Source organism: Zootoca vivipara, chromosome 14 (genome assembly GCF_963506605.1).
Source record: "Zootoca vivipara chromosome 14, rZooViv1.1, whole genome shotgun sequence".
Classification (NCBI taxonomy): Eukaryota; Metazoa; Chordata; class Lepidosauria; order Squamata; family Lacertidae; genus Zootoca; species Zootoca vivipara.
Window position 1 is genome coordinate 35,698,287 of NC_083289.1, and position 18,943 is coordinate 35,717,229.

General features: G+C 46.8%; 1 protein-coding gene across 1 annotated transcript in view; it reads left to right on the forward strand.

Annotated features, from left to right (window-relative positions):
* Window positions 1–371: 371 nt before the first annotated feature.
* SBK1 (SH3 domain binding kinase 1) overlaps window positions 372–18,943 on the forward strand; it is a 40,862-nt gene continuing 22,290 nt past the window's right edge. The window contains exon 1 of the mRNA XM_035131675.2: window positions 372–557. The gene's annotated coding sequence lies outside the window, so the exon portion shown is untranslated. The remainder of the gene's footprint in view (window positions 558–18,943) is intronic.

An 18,943-nucleotide genomic window follows, 5' to 3' on the forward strand; every position in this document is an offset into this window, starting at 1 on the left:
GAGCGAAGCGCGGAAGCGCCGGGGAGACCCTGCCCGCTCTCCAGGCAGGCGAGGAGAAGATCCACACACAGACATTCATCACAGAGAGGCGCAGAACAAAAGGGAGCAGCCACAAGGCGGGCTCGCGGACCATCCATCCATCCATCCAGGCGGGGAAGGAGCGCGCAGCTGGGCTGGGTGGAAGGCATTGCTTCTTCCTCGCCACGATGCCTGCCTGCTCCGCGGGCTGCAAGCGGCGCTGGCGACCATGGGGCTGCAGCTGAAGGTAGCGGGCTGTCGCTGCTGCAGCCGCCGTCTCCGCCGGTGTTCGCCGCCCGTGCTGCAGAGCCGCTCCCGTCTCGCCCCAGGCGGTGGCCAACAGCAGCAGCAGCAACAACGGGCTGCGGCGCAGCAGTAAGGCGTCCGCGGCGGGCGGCGAGCCCCCTCGGGCGCCTGCCTTGATCGCGCCGCTCTCCCTGGGCCCGGCGCGATCCGGAGGGAGGAGCGAGCGAGCGGCAGCCCGCAACACAGCCGCCGCGTCTCCGAGGACATGAGGGCAAGAGCCCGCGCCCAGGCAGGTGGGTTCGGCTCTAGATTATTTGTGGGCTTGCATCTAAAGGAAAGAAGCAGGATTGGGGCATCGCGGGAAAGCAAAGGTGAATGTGATGTATGGGGGGGGGAGTCCGAAGCTCTAGACCCCTCCCCCCACGCTTGGAAGCGACTGTGGAGGGGTCTTGGTTTTGGGGGGTTGCATGCGTGTGGGGGGGACCAAGACAGGTGAGATGGAAAGGGGGGTTGTTGTTGGGGGAGAACTGGGTTCCTCTGGAGTGGGGTGGGTCTCCCTCTTGCATAGATGCAAGGGGAGGGGAGTAGTTTGGGGAGGGGGCGCGTATGATTGGGGTGGGGGGTTAGGAGCAAGCGCGAGGAGGAAGACGTCTATCTCCCCCTCCCCCTTCGGGTTGGGAGAGGTGACTTGGGTGCTAGAGTGGGGGAGGGGCGCGGTGGGGAGGGAGGGGAGAGGAGAGCGCCAGCCAGGCGAGGTTTCGCTTGGGCGCCTTTAACACAAAGCGCCGCTGAGAACAATGAAGTCCCCCCCCCCAATCCCGTGCGCCGCCCCTCCTCTCATTGCTACTTTCCACCTGCAGCGGCAGGAAAGGCGATGCCGGGATCATCCCCGCTGCAACCCAGGCAGGGATGGCGAGAGCAGGCGGGCAAGGTGCGGGTGTGGGGAGGTGGTGATTCTTCTAGCGCAAGGTCAGCATGTACTTTGTGAACACCCCACCAGCACCACCGCACACTCGCTATTTAAGTGCAAAAGTGTGTGCGTGTGCATGTATGGGGAAGAGGTTGGATCTCTCCGGAGAAAGCACACTACACACCCCTAGCTTAATATGGGGCTGGGGCTCTTTTAAGGAGGGGCTCAGCTTGTATAGTCTGCACTGCTTGGAAAACACCCCCTTCCCTCCCGCCTCTACATACTATATTGAGCGTCTGTAATGCAGGACAACAACGACAACCCCCTTCTCATTTGCGCTCTCTCTCTCTCTCTCTCTCTCTCTCTCTCTCTCTCTCTCTCTCTCTCTCTCACACACACACACACACACACACACACACACACACACACAGCTCGGGGATCTGCAGAAGGTAAGCCCCCTAACCAGCATTTCCCTGCGCGTGCACCAGTACACATGCATGCATTTCATGCACATGGCTTTGTCTGGCATGCACCTTCTTCCTCCCCCCCCCGCCCCCCCCCCCGAGATGGCAATGCAATGTGGGTGGTGGGGCGGGAACCAAGGCTTTCTTTTTCTCAATGGGCTCTTGAGAAGCCTCCCTGTTGTGTTCTGCCCATTCCAATCCCACCTGTTTGGGGTCATTGCTGAAGCAGACAGGGAGTGGCCAGTGTGTTGTTGGATGGATGGAGATTTTGGTTCTGTAGCATCCTTTTCACCAGATCCCTCTCCCTCTCTGAATATGCAGAAGGGCCTGTAAGGAGAGGTGATGCTAATTTGAGATGTAAAACACCCCCCTTGGTTACTCTCTGCCTTTATTGTGGAGCGTTTGTTTGTTCATAGGAAGGTGCCATAGATACACACAGAGTCAAACTGCTGGTCTACTTGGCTCAGTACGTCCAGAATTTCAGACAAGGGACTCTCCTCCCAGCCATACCTGGAGGTGCTGAGGACTGAACCTGGGACCATTGCAGGGAAAGAAGATGCTCTGTTCTGCTGGGCTGCACCCCCACTCTCCCCCCAAACCAGTGCTTTATTGCAATGGCTTTCTAACCATTTCCTGGGAAATAGCTCTGGAAGGTAGTTTGTCCATCATGCTCAGCCTTCTGCAATGCACAAAGGGGCATTGGATATGTCCTGGGTTTTCAGTGGGGAAATGATGAGGCCGGGAGGCCTGCCCAGAACCCTACATTGGCCTCCAGCAACCAGTTGCCCTCCAGATATTTTGGACTACAACTCCCAACATGCACTGGCTGGGGCTTGATGGGAGTTGTAGTCCAAAACCTCTGGAGGGTCCCTGGTTGCTGAAGGTTGCCCTCCATGAACTTGGTGTGCATCCTCAAACATGCCCCAGAATTCTCTGCAACCACAACAACATTCCTTCGCAGGCGGGTCTGGGAGAAAAGACTGTGGATCTCTCAAGGAAGAAAGTTTTGGGGGGGGCAAAGCCCAAGATTCATTTTTCTGGTGACCAAAAGGGCAGCGGCAGCTCCAGTGGTGCTGCTGGTGATGACCAGGCTGATAAGATGCAATCCTGTCCTGCAGTTTTTCTTCTGGTTCTTGTCTGCATGGACAGGTTTAGCTTGGATCTGGTGGAAGGGTAAGATCTGGGGACCCCCCACACCCACTTCCCATATTTTCAACCCATTTATGACGGCTTGGAGCACAGCATGGTGTCAGACAGAGCCATCTAGCGGTGCTGTTTGTTTGTCTTATGTCCACTAAGACCAGGGCCTTTTGTGTGGTGGCCCCTGCCCTTTGGAATGTGCTCCTGATTGACAGCAGGCAGGCACTAAAGTAGTGGCATTTAAGTGCCTGCTTAAAACTCATCTGTTCACCCAGGCTCTCTCTGAGGAGTGATCCAGCTTTGTATGAACTTGTGGTGCATTTTGCATATCTTTTATTAGTGTCATTTTATTGTTGATCTTCTGCTGTTCACCACTGTGATCCATTTTTTAAAATGTTGGCGGTATAGAAAATTTTGCAAATAAATTGTAATGGTGTTGTTGCGGCTACTCTTGAGTAAAGACGCCCAAGTCCGTGCTTGTCTTTAATGGTTTTATTGTACATAGTATTTACAGTGCAGAGATAGCAGAAAACATTACCTCCTAGTCACTCGCAGAATCCGGGAGTGGACGTTTCCTGTTTCGTGACCAGCATAAGAGCTTGGGCACCCCGAAACTCCTCCTCCCGAGCTTACATTTGGTGGTGCACCTTAATTTGGGCGCTGGACGGGGCTGCCTGTTCCCCTCCACCTCTTGGTCATGGTGGCGCAAAGGCTCTCCAACATCACTGAGCCTTGCCTCCTCCATACCGCTAACTTCCTCATTCCCCCCACCTGACCCACTGCTTTGGCTCTCACTGGGCAAAGAACTGGTCAACAGAATAGGGGGAGTTCCCTGTAGGAAGGTCCCCTAACATAAATGATAATAATAATACAGTTGAGAAGGGTTTTGCTCCTTTGAGGGAGCAAAACCAAGAAAGTACCTTGTGGTACCTTAAGGACAATATAGCCTAAGCTTCCGTAAACTAGAATCCGCCATCCAATTGCCTCTCGCAATGTGGACTGCACTCCCCAAAATGTTATGCCATAATAAAATCTGCCTCCATCACATGATGAGGGTCATAACCCAACTCATTCAGGTCCTCAGTAACCGTATCAAATTGGTTTTACCTGAAGCGTAGATTTGATAGGTTCTGAGGACACAAATGGGGCCCGTCCCTAGTCCTGGGGTCCGCAGTTCCTTCTCTACTTCAATTCCATGATGCATTATTATTGTTTTCTTCCTTTGGTTATTTGAACTCAACCGGGAGGTAGGTAGGTAGGCAGTTGTGTAGAGTTTTTCTTTCCAAATACGTTCAATGCCTGATGCTGTTTGGCCAATCCGAAAAAGATGAAGGGGACTGTGCCTGCCTCCCAGAATTCTTTGCTCTCCTGCCTCCATCACGTGGCGGGGGTTGCAAGGTGCTGCAAGATTTTGTGTGTTGTTTTAGCACAGTAGCAAAGCTCCAGGGCTCTTCTCCCCATTTCTTGGAGCTGCCAGCATCTTGGATTGGACTTCTCTTCCACTGTTTTCTCTGTGTGATAAATGGCTGTCGACTGCTTTCTGGTTCCAAAGAAAGAGGTGAATTCCCAGAAATGCTGGGATCCGTATATATTAGCTGTATGTTGTATCATTTGGTCGCTTCCAGACAACCTTTTTGGTTAAGCATTCCTCCTTATTGGTTTGCATAAAGTTTTCGGGGTGATGTCAGCTATTTACCAAGTCTTTATTTTGATTTGTTTGCACAGTGTTGCATCAAGCAAGTGTTATCCCACAATTTCCCACAATTTCCCTACCACTTTCCTTATTGCAAAATGACCAGTTGCGTGCATGGGGTGGGGTGGGGAAGGGCAGTTTGTTGTGCAAGAGCAGCAAATCAGCTTGAATTCCACATTTCCCGGAATGTGATTGCATCTCACCCCAAAATAGCAATGGTCAGAAGCACCATTTATCTATTTTTCCTCTGTGATCAGTGTTGTTGTTGTTGTAGTCGTTAGAGGGTTGGGCTAGCACCAGGGAGACCATGGTTCAAATCCCCACCCAGCCATGAAACTCACCGGGTGACAATGGATCAGTCACTGCCTCTCAGCTTAATTTACCTCACAGGACTGTTAGGGGGATTAAATGAAAATGGCGGGGGAACAACCATGTATACCACCTTGAGCTCCTTGGTGGAATATAAGTTGCAATCAGTAAAATAAATAGCCTAACGTCTTGGCCTATTGCAAGTTCCATCATTGATTATATTGATGTTGGTTAAGAGAAGTGGGTTTTTATAGCCTCGCTGTTTACTAAAAGGAGCTCTCGTTCTTAGACTTTGTCCGTCCAGCCATGTGTTGTCTGTGCAAGCTGGCAGCCTCTCCAAATTCTCAGGCTTAGCTCTTTTCCATCACCAGTTGACTGCCTTTGCAACTGGAGATAGTGGGGATTGAGCCTGGCGCCTTCTGCTTCACCCCTTCCTACTTTGATGCTGGCAAAGTTATGAACCTAAGAAGACCCTGGCTTCTGGATCTGGCCAAAGGCCCACCTTGTCCATCATCATGTTCTCATCAGTGGTCAACCAGAAGCCTCAGTGGGAAGCCGATCAGCAGAACCTGGTTGCAACAGCACTTTCCCCTCTTGTGATTTGCAGCAACTGGCATCCAGAGGGATGCTGCCTCTAATTGTGGAAAGAGAACATCGTTTTCATGGCTAGTAGTCATGATCCTGAATAAATTTTATCTGATCCTCTTCTAAAGCCATCCAAGTTAGTAGTCATCCCTAGTCTACATCTAGTGGGAGCAAAGTTATGATTTTAATTGTGCATTGTGTGGTGAAGTCCATCCTTTTGTCTGTGCTAAATCTTCAGCTTCTTTGGATAACCCCGGTGGGTTCCAGTATTATGAGCGAGGAATGAAACCTTCCCTCTGTCCACACCCATTTTATACACCTCTAGGTTGGCATAGTGCTGGCTTCTTTGGCTCTTCTGCAAGTCGAGACATTATGCTGCACCCATTTATAGACTGTGGTTAAAGGTAAAGGTAAAGGGACCCCTGACCATTAGGTCCAGTCGTGACCGACTCTGGGGTTGCGGTGCTCATCTCGCATTATTGGCTGAGGGAGCCGGCATACAGCTTCCAGGTCACGTGGCCAGCATGACAAAGCCGCTTCTGACGAACCAGAGCAGCGCATGGAAACGCCGTTTACCTTCCCGCTTGGAGCGGTTCCTATTTATCTACTTGCACTTTGACGTGCTTTCGAACTGCTAGGTTGGCAGGAGCTGGGACCGAGCAACGGGAGCTCACCCCGTCGCAGGGATTCGAACCGCCGACCTTCTGATCAGCAAGTGACCGCAAAGAACACAAAGAGAGCCAAAGGTCATAGGCCACTGCGCTATTTGAACTCAAGGCGCACTCTGGGATGTCCTGCAGTCTTTCCAAGAGTACCCATTTCACAACTATGACCTGCTTGCATGGCTGTGCGTATATGCTTTTTAAAAGGGGGGGGCAGGAGAATCTTCAACTGGTATCTATTATGCAAATTCAGCACAACAAGCAATCCCTCTTGTTTTGCATACATTATTCTGCAATTTCTCAATAGCATAAAGAACAGTTGTTGACCTCCATTACCAATGGCTTCATCCCTTATCATAATACTCTACTACAGCAAAGTTGCTGGTGAATTTAGGTAGGATGAGATTTTTCACCCCGGGTTAAGGGGCAGGGGAGGTGTCTGGGATTTGGCGACCCATTTGGGGTATTTAGTTGCAATTGCCAGATACCCAACATGGCTCTGAAGTCAGGCCCAACACCAGCAGTTACCCAGGGCGGGCATTAGGGTCACCCTGCCGTTTACCACCCCACTGCCCACCCACCCTCCTGATTCATTTTAGCAGTGCTGCGGCTTTTGAATTGGAGTTTTATTGTTTTCATAGTTCTGTAGTCAAGGGGGATCTCTACCCCCACCCGGGGGAGTGGTGGTTTCAGCACTGTACCAGAACCCCCAAAGTCTGGCACCAGCCCCATCTGAAGTGGAAGAGGATACAGGGCAACACAGAGGCCTCGGCCCCAAAGATTTCACTGAACAGGTGCCCAGATCTAGGTGCCTCAGAGTCTACCTCTCTGCTCTGCCTGACCCAGCTCCTTCATGGCACAGGGGCAGAGCCATAGCTAGCTGATCTTGCGCCCCTGGCAGAACTGTCCAGATTGCACCCCCTAGCCATGGACAAATTAGCTCTTCTTTCCGCCTCTCCTCCAGCCCCCCTCCCTCCACTCATTCAATTCACCCTCTATTTAATCTCGCTAGGTTAAATAGCGAGATTAACAGCAATAGTTAGAAAAGTCCCTAAGCAAAAATGGGAAAAGGAATGGAAATACGTAAAAGATTATCTTTGTAATGAAGGTATAGATTCCAGATGGGTGATCTGCTTCGATTAAGTTTGTACAAGTTTGTTGGATTTATTATGTATATAGGAAAAATTGAGACATGAGATAAGAAATTAGTTTCATAAGAGGAAAGCATAGTTGAATTTATTTGTAAATAGGGAACTGATATGGAATGCTGGGAAGTTTATTTTGTTTTATGTTTGTGATTTTTTTCTGTTTTCTTTTTTCTTGATAAGTTTGTTTAATTTTGTATAATTTTGTATTCGTGTTGTGTTGATTTTGTTGACTTATGTTGATTTATTATTTATGTTGATTTATGTTGATTTGTATTTTATATTTGGTATTAAATAAAGATTTTTTTTTTAAAAAAATCACCCTCTATTTAAAACCTTTTCTTATGAGGCAATAATAATCAACATACCCAGCTCCCTAAGCCATTCCTCACAAGGCATCGTTTCCAGGCCTTTGACCATTTTGGTTGCCCTCCTCTGGACACGTTCCAGCTTGTCAGTATCCTTCTTGAACTGTGGTGCCCAGAACTGGACACAGAGCTCCAGGGAGAATCCCAAGAGCCAGATAGAGAGACTGGGGGCTGCATTTGACTTGCAGACGTGAAGTTCCCTCACCCTGGCACCATTGGTATATGAATGCCTGCAGAAGTAGGGACCACTCTTCTGTACCTACCTAGCCCAGTTTCATTAAACACACACACACAATACAAAATGTGTGAATGTTGTTCTTGTGGTTTGTAAACCAGGAAGCAGCTATTTTTAACTCAAATTCTATTCCCTAGAAATGTAACTATTTAGAAAGATCTGGTTGGAAGCCTGGCTTCTGGTTATCAGCTGGTCTCTTAAAGATAGGCATTAGCTGTTGCCAGTCACTTTTCGGTGTGTGCGGTCACAGGAAATTAGAGCACCCATCCAAGCTTTCTGCCAGAGGAACAACATCTTCTGCACTAAAATAAATAAATGAAAGGTACCATTTTCTAAGAGTGTGAAAACCTGGAGTATTTAATACATGTGCGATCTGCATCGGGCTGATGCTATTGTAGAGAAACGAGGAATTCCAAAAGCAATTTGCCACACAATGTTACTATACTACAGGCCATTGAGTTCAAGGGGATATATCCCCCGATAAGTGTGTATTGTTATTATTAGTTTAGTATTTATTAAACACAGTTGCTTTATTAACAAAGCCACTCAAAGCGACTTACAATATTGTATGGGCTTTTCAAAACCTTAATTGTGCTTGTAAAGCACACTAAGTGGACTGAATGTAAGAAGAGGTCTTACGTTCTGGATCAGAACAAAGTTCCGTCTTGGCCAAGCTTGGGGAACCTGTGACCTTGTAGGTGTTATTGGACTCCAAATTGCAGGAGTCCCAGCCTGCATGGCCTATCCTCAGGGATGATGGGAGTTCAACTGTAGGCAATCATCAAGCAGAAGCCAACCAAACGAAAAAGAATTTTAAAAGGTCTCATTCTGAAGAAGTATGCATGCACACGAAAGCTCATACCAATGACAAACTTAGTTGGCCTCTAAGGTGCTGCTGGAAGGAATTTTTTTTTATTTTGTTTTGACTACGTCAGACCAACACGGCTACCTACCTGTAACCATTCTGAACAGGGAGTCTTTATTGGTGAGATGGCCAGTCTGGGGAGGCGGAGTCAGGGCTTGGGAATCCTATTTCCTTGAAGATGCCCCAACCCAGAGCCCTGGTGTCTCACTTTGTGGGCAGCTCTGCTCACAGCTGGAAGCTCTCTGCTCTAGTCCAGGCGGCTCCTGATGCCCTTTCAGGACTGTTTGTTCTCTCTGTTTGTTTGACATGTCATAAAACAAGTTCTCTAGGTGTTGTGCAAAATCAGGTTCTAAGAAGAATGCAATAAATCTTAAAACAAAACCCAACCCAGCATAAAATCCAGAAACATAAAAGATCAGCACACTAAGTTACAACACAGACCACAGAGCCGGGCAAATATAGTCCAAAGTTGCATTTTCTCGAAGGGAAACCGATGCTAATTCTAGGAGTCCTTTCCCACACTGTCAGCTGTTGTGCAAGAGTTCTGAGCAAGGGTGATCATGCACACATCTACAGTGGTACCTCGGGTTAAGAACTTAATTCGTTCTGGAGATCCGTTCTTAACCTGAAACTGTTCTTAACTTGAGTTGCCACTTTAGCTAATGGGGCCTCCTGCTGCCACCGCGCGATTTCTGTTCTCATCCTGAGGTAAAGTTCTTAACCCGAGGTACTATATCTGGGTTAGCGGAGTCTGTAACTTAACCTGAAGCGTCTGTAACCCGAGGTACCACTGTATAAGGTGCAATAGTATCATTTCCTGGGCAAAAGAAGCAGCTATGCTTTGGGTTTGCAGTCTCCATTAGAAGAGGCAAGTTAATTGCCCTCCAGGGCTTTTGGAACTTCAGGGCTCTGATTTCTGCCATTACCTGTCATTGCTTCTTTCAGCTCAGTTCTATCCTAAGTGAACTCAGCTATGGTGTTATAAGAATTTTGAGGTCACCCATATATAATACATGTTCATAAATGTACCATGCAAACAGTACAGGAAGACAGGCCTGAAAACCGACTCTCCCAAACTGACCAGAATTAAAGTGATATCCATCTTGTAGGAGTTTCCCCCACCCCACTGAATCACACACACACATTTCCACATGACTACCGGTAGCAACTTGGGAGCCATAATCCTGTCAGGCTGAGGCTCTGCCAACTGGACATTTCCCCATCAATGGTGCCAGACTGCTAGCCATCTCATTCACAATGGAAGACTCCTCCAAACATGAGGAGGAAATGGAATGGAAGTCCATCAACCTCACCAAGAAACTTGCCCAGGTACAAACTGACATCCTCTTTCTATCTAAATGCAAAAACCTGGACATTGTACCTAAGGGTCTTAGAATTAAGAACCCTCTTCAATCAACTTATCCCACAGAATATGCCAGAAAACTATGCCACACTTTATCTAAGAAACTGCTGAAACATCTTATCGGCGTTCTGTATTCCAAACAGAAGTTAATAAAGGAGGAACTCTCTGCACTGGAGAACTCCATCAGGAATCACCCGGCCTGGCAGAAGTTCCACAAGGAAAAACAAACCATTTACCACTCTCAACTGGAGTTACTGAAGAACCAGAAAAATAAAAAACTCTGCAACCTTTCCAACCTACAGGCCACCAATCAAAACAAGATCAACAACATTGTCAATCTTTCACAGCAAACACTCAGCCCAGCTGAGGAATCCGTCCTTTCACGGGGACTATCATTCTGCCCTGCCAAATCCCAACACATGATTCAGTTCTGCGGGGACCTGGAAGCATTTTTCCGCCGTTTACGCCTGAAGGAGTATTTTCATCACACACAAGAACAAGACAAAGTAGAACAAACTACATCCCCACAACACAACACCTCTCAACTTACTGGGGAACAACCATCACCCTCCAAACGCATCAATGAACAGAACATTGACCACCAACTACCACCGAAAAGAAGTTACACAAAAAGGGACTCCACATGGACCCCTCCTGATGGACGCAATACCACACTAGATCTGTACATCGAATGCTTCCGCCACAGAATCCAAACGGATGTGACCAGAAAACACCATCGCTTACAACAAAATCTAAACCATGCTGAAAGGAGAGCCATAGAAAATCTCAGGAACAACCCAGACATTATAATTAAAGAGGCAGACAAGGGTGGAGCTGTCGTCATCATGAACAAAACTGATTACATCCAAGAGGCCCACAGACAACTTTCCAATACTGCCTTTTACATGAAATTGGACTCAGACCCCACACAAGCATACAAAAAAGAACTGAACAAGATTATTAAGGAGCTACCCCTACACATCCAAGAACAGATCCTCACAAACACACCAGCGGAACCTCGGCCAGGAACTTTCTATCTTCTACCCAAAATACACAAACCAGGAAACCCAGGACGCCCCATCATCTCAGGTATTGGCACCATTACAGTGGGTGTTTCCGGCTATATGGACTCTGTTCTGAAACCATATGCTATCAGTGCTCCCAGCTACGTACGTGACACCACAGATTTTCTGAGGAAAATACAATATTTGAACAATCTTCCTAACGATACTATACTAGCCACTATGGATGTGGAATCTCTATATACCAACATCCCACACAATGATGGTTTACAAGCCATAAGGAACACCATTTCAGATAAAACCACAGCGGACTTTGCTACCAAACTCTGCCACTTTGTCCTTACCCACAACCACTTCAAATTTGGTGATGACCTGTTCCTCCAGATCAGCGGCACAGCCATGGGCACCCGCATGGCCCCACAGTATGCCAACATCTTCATGGCAGATTTAGAACAACGTTTCCTTAACTCCTACCCACTCAAACCTCTCCTGTACCTGCGATACATTGACGATATTTTTATTATCTGGACACATGGACAACAGACCCTGGAAACCTTCCACCAGACATTCAATGACTTTCACCCCACCATCAACCTAACAATGAACCAATCTATGCAAGAAATACATTTTTTGGACACTACTATAAAAATACAGGATGGACGTATAGACACCACCTTATACAGAAAACCAACTGACCGACAAACATATCTACATGCTTCTAGCTACCATCCCAAACATACCAAACAATCCATCGTATACAGCCAGGCCTTACGTTACAACCGCATCTGTTCCAACTCTACAGACAGAGAATCTCACCTAAGAGATCTACAGCAAACCTTTTTAGAACTAAAATATCCACCTGATGAAGTTAAACAACAGATCAACAGAGCCAGACAGATACCTAGAGAGAACCTGCTGCAAGACAGACCCAAAAAAGAAAATAACAGAACACCACTAGTCATCACATACAGCTCCCAAGCTAAAACAGTACAACGCATCATCAGAGATCTACAGCCTCTCCTGGACAATGACCGCTCCCTTTCTCAAGCTCTGGGAGGAAGACCTTTCATTGCCTACAGACAGCCACCCAATCTTAAACAACTCCTCACCCACAATAATACAACCACCAGACTTAACATGGACACTGGTACCAGAGCCTGCAATAAACCCAGATGCCAACTTTGCTGCCACATACACCCAGACAACACCATTACTGGCCCCAACAACATCCAACATACCATCTCAGGACTATTTAATTGCTCATCCTCTAACATTGTGTATGCCATCAAATGCCAACAGTGCCCTTCAGCTCTCTATATTGGACAAACAGGCCAAACCCTACGCCAAAGGATAAATGGACATAAATCTGACATCAGGAACCAGAAGACAGAAAAACCAGTAGGAGAACACTTCAATCTCCCAGGACATTCTATACAAGATCTCAAAGTAGCTGTCTTACTACAAAAGAATTTCAGAAATAGACTGGAAAGAGAAGTTGCTGAATTGCAACTTATCACCAAGCTCAAAACCATGGAGGGACCTGGTTTGAACAGAGATATCGGGTTCTTATCTCATTATACATGATAAGCGATCTTCAGCCATCTCAACCCTTGCTTTTTCATGCAAAACCATTTGCAGTCGTTTGCGGTCATCAACAGCTATCAGTCAGTCAATCACCCATTTCCACCACCCTTCTGAGTGATCCCCCCTCCCCATCCCCACCCCTCCCCACCCCTTCTCTACATAAGTGCCTGGAAACTTCCATTTCACTGTATCTGAAGAAGTGTGCATGCACACGAAAGCTCATACCAAAATAAAAACTTAGTTGGTCTTTAAGGTGCTACTGAAGGAATTTTTTTATTTTTCCTCCAAACAAAAAAGACAGTTACGAAAATGTTAATTTTTCTTTGTGTTTAGGAATTCACACCTGGGAGGGGTGAGAGGAGGACTAGGAGAGGTGTCAAAAGTGCTCAGATTTCTACCTTGAACCCTCCTTTTTTGTGAGGTATTGATTACAAATCTGTGATGTAGGAATGATGTACGTTATTGGGGGTGTTTCTTGGTGATGGGAAAACTGATAAAAGTGGAGGTCCTCTTTTGTTCTGGGTTCCTTCCTTGTTCTCCTGCGTGAGGGGAAGGACCCTGTTGCAACAGCAAAAATAAAGGCTTTGCTTCTTAAACTTCTCTGGTTGGCCTCTGTTATATTCTTCGACCGATGGAGAACCCAATAAGGGCTCTTGTGTACCCCATAAGGGAATAAGGGCAGATTTTTGCTTATATCATATGGCATCATGGTGAGGATGGGGATATACATTTATTTTAATCTGGAACCTAGTCCATACCAAGAGCTTAGGGTGGTTTGAGAAGGAAAGAGCGAAATTCACTGCAGAAGCTGAGCCTGCATTTGGATGTGGGGGAAATTGCCCTAGTTTTGCCAATTATAATGCTTCTGCTTCTGCCCCATTTCCTAATGCTTCTTTCACACTGCAGCAGCCTTTTGACCGATATAGTGGCATGTTGTGCCAAACTTCATTCACACCAGTGGGCATGGTGTGACACAACAATGAATATCATTGGACAACACTGATGCTTTCTGCGCCGATACCAACACACACTTTCTGCACATGCCTTCTTCTGTTCCCCCACGATCCCCACCCCATGAAAACAGCGGGAAAGAACTGTACGCTGATATATTGCCCCAAATTTTGTCACTTTGCTCCCATGATATTCCTGGTCAGGGGTGCTATAAGTGGATTTATTGTGGAATCAAATAACATGGAAATGAGGCTTAACATGAACTATATTCCATTAGCTTTCCAGAAGTGGCTTTTGTTTTGTAAAAGCTCGAATATAATGTGGAAATCAACAGAAATCTTGAGGAATAAACTGCTATGTGGATGCAGCCTGAACTGAATACAGAATCCCTGTTGGTGGAGCAGACTTGACCTTGGTTACAATCACACTGAGACTCTGGGTTTAGGAAAATAAGAAAGCTAATATTAATTATTGCAAATACATGTTTAATAGGAAAGATCTGTAAATCTATATGGCTAAGGGGGGGATGCAATAAGCCATGCTTGCTCTTGCATCTCAAGAGACGAGAGCTCCAAGCTTGTCTCTGATTTCACAAGGGAGGCATAGAGAAAGAGGAGGAAGGCGAGGAGGAAGTGAGGTCAGCAACCCTAGGAGTATCAATCTTAACACTGAAGGAAGATCAGCAGGTCAACATGAGAAGGACAGTCTAGGAAGCTTGGAGGTTCCTCTCTCTACCCTTTCTCATGTAGATGCATCGGCCCGCGGTGCAAGCTTGAGTTGCACCCTGATACTTCCAACACAGAACAACTTAAAAATTAGGTCAGTAATGTTGCATTGGTTGGGTGAACATGGACGGGTCCAGCCCAAGTTTGGTTGGAGATATAGAACCATCAGAAAGGAAAGCAGGAGGGGCTTTGAAGATGTCTATGGCTGACGAAACGTAGGTCAGTCATTCACCAACTTGGATAACGTTAAAAGAGAGAGAATCGGACAAATTCTTGGAGGATAAGGCTGTGATTGGCTATGTTCTACCTCAATGTCTGGAAGCAGCCATGCTTCTGGATTCCAGTTGCTGGGAGCCACAGGGAGGCTAGAGGGCTCCTGTGCTTGGGTCCTGCTTGAAAGTTTCCTGCAGACATCTGGATGACCCTTGTGAGAACAGGGTGCTGGACTAGATGGACCATTGGCCTGATCCAGCAGGTATGTTATAAATCATAATCAGAGAGGTTGTGTTGATGTATGGAACTGAATCATGCCCCTCACCTCATATACTTCAGTAATATCTTTGGTTTTATCGCACTGCCAGAAACTCATTTTTAATTAGACTGATATTTTGTCTTTTCTTCCATTTCGTTTGTATTTTTGCATCCTTGTTAAATATGAATTAATTGAAAAAAATAAGATTCCCATTAGCAGTTAGCAGCATCTGAGTGGGACAGGAGAAAGCGCAGGAACATTGATCATCGGGTTGCAGACTTTCCTAATCATCATCATCATGTATTTATTTATACCCTTCCTTTTCTTCCTGACAGGACTTAATATAGCAAGGTCAATTGTATTTCTGTTTAAATTATGATCATTCTTTCTAAATTGCATGCAAATCTCTGCCTGCTTTCGCCCACTTTTTTTTAAACAGTTAGTAAGCAACCATTCCATTAATTAGTGAATCAGTCCCCCAAAGCTTTGGATCAGCTTTTGCCAACCTGGTGCATTCCAGATGTTTTGAACTGCAACTCCCAAGGGAGCTTTTTACTTGAAGCTCTTCTGCTCTGGTGTGTTATCCTGTAAAGGGGGATGAGGCAGAAAATACCCAAGCTGCCCCCCCCCAAGTGATGTGAGTGGAAGCTTATTAAATTGTATTACTTTTTGTAAGCTTCCTTCTCTTATCTCAACAAGGATATCTCTATCGAAGTTTGGTAGTTTGCAGATTCACTGAATTATAGCCCAGCCCTATGCATGTTTACTCCAAGATAAATGGCACTCAGCAGCAGTCAACTGAGTTTTACTCAAAGTAAACCCATTGAAATTAATGGCCCTTAATAGCCATGTTGATTAGAATTTAGTAATAAACCATTTAGTATAATCAGTAAACCGGCCAGCTCAGCCCTTGCTAAATTGTTTAAAGGTAAAGGGGCCCCTGACCATTAGGTCCAGTCATGACCAACTCTGGGGTTGCGGCGCTCATCTCGCGTTATTGGCCGAGGGAGCCGGCGTACAGCTTCCAGGTCATGTGGCCAGCATGACAAAGCCGCTTCTGGTGAACCAGAACAGCACACAGAAACACTGTTTACCTTCCTGCTGTAGTGGTACCTATTTATCTACTTGCACTTTGACGTGCTTTCGAACTGCTACCGTGTTTCTCTAAAAATAAGACACCATCTTATATTGATTTTTCCTCAAAAAACACACCATGGCTTATTTTCAGGGGATGTCTTATTTTTTCCCCTTCCTCCTGCCATGGCCAGCATTGCTGCTGTGCCTATCACTTATTTTCGGGGTATGGCTTATATTCCTTGAATGCCTAAAAATCCTGCTACGGCTTATTTTATGGCTACATCTTATTTTCGGAGAAACAGGGTAGGTTGGCAGGAGCTGGGACCGAGCAATGGGAGCTCAACCCCTCGCGGGGATTTGAACCGCCGACCTTCTGATCGGCAAGCCCTAGGCTCTGTGGTTTAAAAAGCGTTTGGGACTTTTTTTAGCATAGAGAAACATTAAATAAGAGGTGACATGATAGAAGTTTATAAAATTATGCGTGGCATTGAGGAAGTGGATGAAGAAAAGCTTTTCTCCCTCTCTCGTGGCACTGGAACTTGTCGTCGTCCAGTGATGGTGAAGGTTGGAAGATTCAGGACAGATAAAAGAAAGTATTTCTTGATGCAACGCATAGTTCAGCTATGGAACTCACTCCCAGAGGAAGCTGTGATGCCCACCAACTTGAGATGGCTTTAGAAGAGGATGGACAAATTCATGGAGGATATCCATGGTAACTAGCCATGATGACTATGTTCTGCCTTTATAATTGGAGGCAGTAATGCTTCCAGTTAAGGGACGCGGGTGGCGCTGTGGGTTAAACCACAGAGCCTAGGGCTTGCTGATCAGAAGGTTAGTGGTTCGAATCCCCGCAACAGGGTGAACTCCTGTTGCTCGGTCCTAGCTCCTGCCAACCTAGCAGTTCAAAAGCACATCAAAGTGCAAGTAGATAAATAGGGACCGCTCTGGCGGGAAGGTAAACGGCGTTTTCATGCACTGCTCTAGTTCGCCAGAAGCCGCTTTGTCATGCTGGCCACATGACCTGGAAGCTGTACGGCGGCTCCCTCAGCCAATAACACAAGATGAGCGCCGCAACCCCAGAGTCGGTCACGACTGGACCTAAAGGTCAGGGGTCCCTTTAATGCTTCCAATTTCCAGCTGCTGGAAGCCCCCAGGGAGGCAGAATGCTCTTGTGCTTGGGTCCTGCTTGCCAGTTTCCCACAGGCAACTGGTTGGCCACTCTGGGAACAGGATGTTGGCCTGATCCAGCAGCTTATGGTGACCAAGTGATTCCTGGTTCAGATTTGGCTATGGCTGGTGTATTAGACAAAGCTGGTAAACGGTCCTCCTATCCACTGAGAACACTTGAGTCCTAATCCCAAAGATATACCCAGCAGTATCTCAAAGTGTTGTGCACCTGCTGCAGCTTCACCCAGTGCAGGCAACTGTCCTACCCTCTGGACACAGGAATCATCTTCCCACAGAGACTTGTTCTTCCCGAGGTTCAAGCTCAGCTTGCAATATAATAGAAACCTCTATGAAAACAGAACAATTGCATATATAAAAACAGTTTAAAACAACAACAGCACATACAGAAAATCAATTTAAATCCAATACAGTTCCCAGCTGGGATAAAGATCTCCGTTTAGGCTTGTTGAAAGAGGACCGTTTTTAGCAGCCTGCATTGGAAAAAACAACCGAGAGATGCATAGGATCATGCGCACTGTAAATGTGTGGCACAGATGGGCCCATGTGTTCTAATTGTCTATGTCTTTATTCAAGAGTAATAATCCCCGCTGCATCAAAAGAAGTTTACTCCCGGTGTGTGTTTTAGGACTGAAGCTGTTGAGAGACTGAGGAGGCAGAGTTTAAGGGCTCATTTGCATGCTCATTTTCAGAATTGCCCAAATGCTGTGCTTCTCTAGACATAAATGCACTTTCCAGACCTTTATTGCTCAGATAATCCGCCAGCCTCCCAGCACTGCGCAATCCAGTCCTATTTTCTTCCTGTCGCAGTTTCATGACTGACTTAATTGGGTTTCCCTCAGTCTCTCAGTGCTAAACAATATACCTGCAAAATAGCAAGTGCGAATGGGTTTGTGTGCATGAGAACTGGGTAAAGTCTATATTTGACAGAGGTGGGATCAGCTTCCAGCCCCCTGGCAGCCCACCACCCTGCAGTTTTGATAGGAGAGATGGGAACTGCTGAAGCTTACAGAGTTCGTTGGTTAATTTCTCTTGATTGGAGTCCGCAGAGCTGGCTTCAGGTTTGAGGTTGCCCTTGGCAAAACTGCCCAGTGATGGGCTCCCTCCTTCATCCATGGGCCTACCTAGTGGTGTCAGGCAGCACTGAGCAATTGAACCCAGTCTCCATTTTAGTTACCAATGTTGCCCCAGAGCAGGCATAGGCAAACTCGGCCCTCCAGATGTTTTGGGACTACAACTCCCATGATCCTTAACTAACAGGACCAGTGGTCAGGGATAATGGGAATTGTAGTCCCAAAATGTCCCAAATCCCCTAGAGGATTGGGGGGGGGGAATGTGAGAGTGATTTGGCCCAGCTGCGCAACACTGTTGAATTTTGGGCCAGCGATCTTTGTTTTTTAAAAAGTGGGTAGTTTTAGCAATCCTTCTCCCCAAGGTTTGGAAACAGAGGGAGGGGGGCGCTTGGAAACTTAGGTATCAGGTATGTGCCAGTGCTTAGGGAATCTGGGTCCCTGGATCACATCACTGCCTGCAGGAGAAAAAGATCCACCAGCTGTTCTATTCTGCTTTAAAGCAATCTATTGCAGAACATATTCACATTACCGTACACATATATCTAGGGGAGATACAACACTATATTGGGGGAAGTGGGTGCGAGGCACAGATTGAAGGTCTCTTTCAGAAGCAAAACAAAGCGCGCACGGGGAGGGGGGAGGCATTTCCACTTTAGGGCCTGGATGACCCATGATTTTAATTAAAAGTGTTTTTAATTTCTATTGGTCGAGCTCTTTCCAGCCAGGGTTGACAGGCATCTAGAAAAAGAAAAAACACCAACCCATCAAACCATGGAAATTGGCAATTTTTGAGCTGGACCAGTTGTGTGTAAAGCCTGGGCATTTGGGTGGCTTGTCCCTGGTTTCTGCTG